We start from the raw sequence: 6000 nt of genomic DNA, 5'->3' as shown, positions 1-6000 counted from the left end.
CGAGGGTACTAGTGCATACACTAGTAATATTATACCTGCGCTCAAATCCCAATAGCTTGTTCATCTATTTGAACTATGAGGTGCTAAAGGGGTGTGAACACATAGTAACACTACAAATTCTGGATGAACCCTCTGTACACTGCTACACCCTTTCCAGCAAACTATGCAATGAAAAACAGGGATATAGTTCACATATATTGCAATACATGTTTAAGCTGACCAACTGCATCAAAGTTATCCCTCTTCTGGCCAGTCCTACACTGCCTTGCCACCGCAAATGCTTCGGTGGACACCATGCCAACATGGGGCATTGTATGGCTGTTACTTATGCAACTGAAAAAATATGAAAAATAAAATGTATTCCACTTGCCTAACTGATTTCCATAGAATGACCAAGTGCCTCCATTATGAAAATGGATCTCTTGCATTTTGTTCAGAACACTTCCTGATGAAGTACTGCTGTATTGATTTGGGCACTAGGGACTGATCATTATAACAATTCAGTAGCTACAACGTAATGAGTTTCCTGAGCAAAATCTTTATCTAGTGGTCACCTAGTTTGAAAAGTCTTAAGGTTATTTTGAGCCAACTCAATAAAATTATATAATCCCATTCTCTGCTCTGTGACTTATATTGATTTATTATTATGAAAGGCTGCTTCAAGACTACATTTCATTAACCCTTTAATTGTTGAAGGTTATCTAAAACACTATCTGTATATAATCTGAGACCTTCTTTCATGCTAGGTTAATTTCATCTAGTAATTAGATTACAGAACTGCATGAACAAATTATAACAATAAACTCAATGAGCAAGTAAGGAATTATGCACAGCCATTAACTGCAGCTTGTGCTTTAATAACCAGTCTACCTGAAACTAATATTTCTTCTTTTTTTTTGTTTTGGTTTAGGTAGATGGCAGATGGACAGTCATAATAACACAAACAGATCTTGCTGCTTAAATTCAAAATAACCTAAGAAGCCCTTGGTTAGTTCAGGTGTCCAGCATGACAAACGGAAATATCTGTTTTAAATTTATTTTATACTCAGCAGAGCTTAAAATCATTTATTCATTGATATCCAACCCATCCCAGTTCACAGAGCTGATGTGATTAAAACCCTTCCAAATACAGGGTTTGACCTAGCTGTATGTATTATGGAACAAGAAGCCGGTCAGGAGAGACTGTGCGATTGCTGACCTCTACTTTGAAAAACGAGTTGCCTGGCTGTCATGCTGATCCTATTGCTCTAATACTGGGAGGCACTGGAAGAGAGCAAAAATGCAGAAAAGGACTTTTTATTTTTCTCTGACTTTCCTAGCCTGCATAATTGTTCCAGTTCAGTGAACCAAAAGTACTGAATCAATTAGCATTTTCAGAAGGAAATCACCAATAGCATATCCATATTTCTCATATCATATTATAAGATAAGTTTATTTTAAGGCTAGACTCCAGGATAACAGATCAGTAGAACATTAACAAGGCAAGGTTGGTTGATTAGCAAAGTCAATCTTGACTATTCACTATTGCAATTAAAAGAGAAGTATGGGATTTTTCTTTTAAAAGAAGCATATTTACCTAGGTGGATGCAGCGTTGGTCCGATGCTGCATCTGTCCCCCGCCAGCTCTAAGAATGAGAACCAAGCAATCAAACACTGCTGATCCCTTGGTTTTCAGAGCTCTGTGAGCAGAGAACTGTCAGTCAACGCTGTCCGATCTGCCCCCCCCCCCCCATTGCTCACTGTAGCTCTGGGCTGTGGAGGGGGCTGGAGCTGGCTCTTAGTGGCTTGCTAAGAGGCAGAGCCAGGTGCCAGTCCAGAGTTGTGGGCAGATCCCAACCATATAGTCGTGATCTTTCCCCAGCCTGGACCTGCTCTGTAACGTCAACTGACAGCGGGCTTTGGTCCACTGTCTGCTGAAAACAGGTCGCAGGGGTGCAGAACAAATGGTACTCATGTGATTCACAGGAGAAGTATAGCCAATCAAGCTTTGGCTGTACTTCTCCTTTAAGCAGTAAAACAGGGTCACCTCTCCATTCTCATCCTGTGATTGGACAATGCAGCATGAGATTATCCTTCTGCTCATTCTGCTCCTTTCACTTACTCCTTGAAACAACAACATCATTTTCTTTGTCGTTGCATGTGTACACGAACCCCCATTGCTGCTCCTCCATCTCCAAAGCTTATTTCTACAATACAGGGAAATACCAAGACAAATTCAGATACTTAGACTAGCTGCATTCAAAAATACATGAATGATTTTATGGATACATAACTTCATTAATTGTTTTTTTTTTTATAACTTCCTAGGGACCATGACATCTTTAAAGAATATAAAGGTAATTGTATAGCAGACATTCAAAGATTTCAGATCCTAATTTCAAGTGCCAACCCACTTCCCTAGTGTACTGTTGGAACCCCCAAAAGATCCTGTTTTCTAGGGCTAAGCATACTTCTCTTACCATTAACATGGTAGTGTTTCCGAATTGGTGATTGGTCACTCATGTATTAAGCACCACATGGTAGGAAGCAGAGAAGGTGTGCCTGTGCTCCATACCTAGAAATGTAGGTTTTAAGGAGGCTCCAGCAGCCAACTGGGAGGTGACTCTTTACTAAAGTTGGCCATACATGGCTCAGTTTTTTTCATTCAGTCAAAAACTGAATTGATTCCCCCATCCACACATTCACAGTGGATGTGGGAATCCTCCCCGCTATGTCACTGTATTTTTACAGCAGGACTCCCCTGCCATCAGAATACACTGGTCAGTGCTGCAGCCAATTGGTTGCATGCAATGATCAAAGCAAAATGTTTCAGCAAGCCGGTTCATGAGAAGTCCATCAATAGAATGACTTCTCATGGATGGGAATGGCCATAGATGGATTGAAATTCAGCAGGTTCCTGCTGATCCAGCCAAATTTCGATCCATGTATGGCCAGCTTTGGAATATAAACATAAGTTCTCAGATGCTAAGATGAAGTTGGTGCCTTTATTATACTCTACATTATAACTACATTTACCAAAATTAGGCGTTTCACTTTAGTCCCTTATCATCTCCATGTAAATTGACGTTACAGAGCACTGTAAACTTTAAAGTAGGTCTAAACCCAAAATGGAGAGCATGTAATTTGATAAAGCACAGTGTAATCCAAACAATTGCCATGTATATATATTTTTTTCATAAAATACTTGTTTTCACCCTTTTTGCATAATTATTTTAGTATCAGTGCTGCTGAATCCCAGCAGCCTTGTAGCAGCCTATGTACATACATTCCTGCATTGGCAGCTTGTCTTATCTCTAATGATGACAACAGTAGACCATGTATGCATTCAAACATTGACAATTACTTTTACAATGACATTTCCATGTCAAAGACTTTAGTAAGTAGGTTTACACATGCTTCAATCTGGCACAATAGCATATATCTGATCATTTTTATACTGTAATTATTATCATATCTTTATTTCTTGAGCAGCACATTGTTGCTTGCCAGTAGGAAAAGTGATTTATCTTTGTATTTGAGTTGCACGACCTTTGTTCTTGGCTTTCAGTGCTTTGCCTTCATGCATTAATCACATATCATGCCAGAGATATTTTTAGATGCATAACTGTGTACATTAGATGTTGCTACGCTCTCTGCATGCAACTCCAGTGCCCTAGTCAGTGCTCAAGCGTATCTAAACACAAGAAAGAAACACTGATTGCAGCTTACATGTCTTTATATGTGGTGGCAGCATTCATTTTCTTTTTTCATGGTTTTCCCTTTATTTTAACCTGGTAATCATATCAATAAATGAGTTCTGTGGTCACATTATGCACTTTTATTGAATAACATTGTAATAGCAATACAAACAGTAGTAATTTTTGACAATCAAATATTAGCTTACTTGAAAAATCTCCTTTCATGTTGTGAGTTCTGCCTGTCTGCTTGTCATGTGTTTCCACAACAACTGCATGCCTTGAAGCCTTTCCTCTGCTGTTTACTTTCCGTTTCTAAGGACTACAATTCCCATGGTACTCTGCTCCCAGTGAACAGTGATTCCTGTTCTGATTCCGCCTCCTGAAACTCCTTCTCTCAGCATCTCTTTAGTTTAGAGGGCAGGCTCTGTGAAATGTGTGACACAGAAGTGCCTACTCTCAGGGCATAGTGAATTTGTGTCACAGTGTTCAAAGAAGTAAATGTGTGGGGGTCTTCACAAAGTATGTTTACAAACTTCAAGGTCATTCTAATTAAACCTGACCTCCAGGAATTTACCCACTTTGTAAAATGTGCTGGCTTACTATGAGTTAAGTTTTATTTATAAGCTGAAAAACAGGACATTGATAGGGTGTATACTAGGGAATCTCATAATGAAGCTTAAACAGCCCAATACCAGGGGAACACCAACCCAGTAATTCAAGAAAAAAAAAAAAAAAAGGAGGCTTTATATTTTGTAAATGTGTTCACATAATACAAAGTGCTCTGTTGGGCAGGAGGAAGTGAGAAGCAGGTAGAGCAGCTACATGTATCCCTGCAGCTACAGAAGCTGACACCAGAAGATCCAGCATGGAATCACTGGAAGTATAGCAACAATTCTAAATTAAAGTGATACATTTTAAATTACCTTTTTCACACCGGTACCTCATGGCTCTTTAAAGATTTATGACACCGAGAGGTGGGGCGGAGCTTAAAGCAGAGAATTTTACCTAAAAATACCCCCGGGACAGTCAGGGCTAGTGCATTTAAGCAATGATAGCCTCTGAACTGTCCCCTGTTTTATTTACCTGTAAGAAGAAATACTTACCTTGAAAATATCTTGTCCAGCGCTGCCATCTCAGGTGTGGGCAGCTGAAGCCGGAGCGTCCCTCTTCGTGTCCTCTTCCGTGACGTCGGAGTCCCAGAATGTCTTGCTCGTCACTTCCAGGGCAGGTGCGTCATCCCTGCACATCTTCTGGGCATGCCTAGAAGCTGTTCAGCAGGGAATGCCGCGCCTAAACCGGAAGTGACGAGTGACTCCCGTGCAGGCGCATTGACTCCTGGGATTGATGATGCTCATCTCCCAGGAGTCAATGCAAGGAGGAAGTGACATTGTGCGCCGTGTCCGCAGAGGGAGGAAGAGGAAGGACGGTAAGTATATTTTCATTAAAAACAAAGTAAGTGAAACAAAAAATTTCTTTTAATTATCCAATTATTTTTTAGGTTTGTGTAAGCTAGCGGATGGTGAAATTTTTTTTTTAGGGTGAAACTCCGCTTTAAGAGCACCTGACCGCCGTGATTGGCTGTCACGGCGGTCATGTAATCAGAAAACTTCAGATCGCAAGCAGCGATCGGGAGCTTTCAGTTAGGCGGCAGTAACTGTGTCGGGAGCGTGCAGTGCGTGCTCTCGGCACAATTGTTTGTGCAGCTATTACCGCAAAAATGCATACTTGCTTGCAGCCGGCGCAAAGGGGTTGAAGGGATAAGTCCATGAGTTGGTATGTACCTCGTTGGACTTACAGTGGATGTAAACCTGATTCATGAAATTTGTCTGTAGTGTTTACTTATCTCTCTTTAAAGCCCTAAGTCCCGTGGATTTCTCCTGCTCTGTTCTTCTGTTATCAGCATTATAACTTCTGACAAGTTCTCCATCAACTGAGATAAAACCAGGCTGAATTTTGTGTCGGGGAGGTTGCTATAAATAGATTAGCAGAGAGCTGGTCTATTCATAGCACAGCTCTTTCTGCTTCTGCCTATGTGGAGAGGGACCGTGTGCCTTTCCTCCAATCAGCTATTTCAGAGTGTATTTCCAAACTTCCCTCCCATAGGTGAATCAGGAAGAGAAAATTCTAACAGGACCTGCACTTTCTAAACAGTGTAGAAAGCTGAAGAGGGCACATATACAAGTAAAACTTATGTAGGAGGATTTGTTTCATCTCTGTGTATCATCTGTGAGGCTGTGACGCTGTGAGGCTGTGAGGCTGGTGACTTCACTGGATATATATGAGTGTTTACATCCACTTTAAAGTTAGATAACAACCTGTATCC

Source organism: Pelophylax lessonae, assembly GCF_965119305.1.
Source record: "Pelophylax lessonae genome assembly, chromosome: 2".
Classification (NCBI taxonomy): domain Eukaryota; kingdom Metazoa; phylum Chordata; class Amphibia; order Anura; family Ranidae; genus Pelophylax; species Pelophylax lessonae.
The sequence above is the reverse complement of the archived record's forward strand: the minus strand, read 5'-3'. Positions refer to the sequence as shown.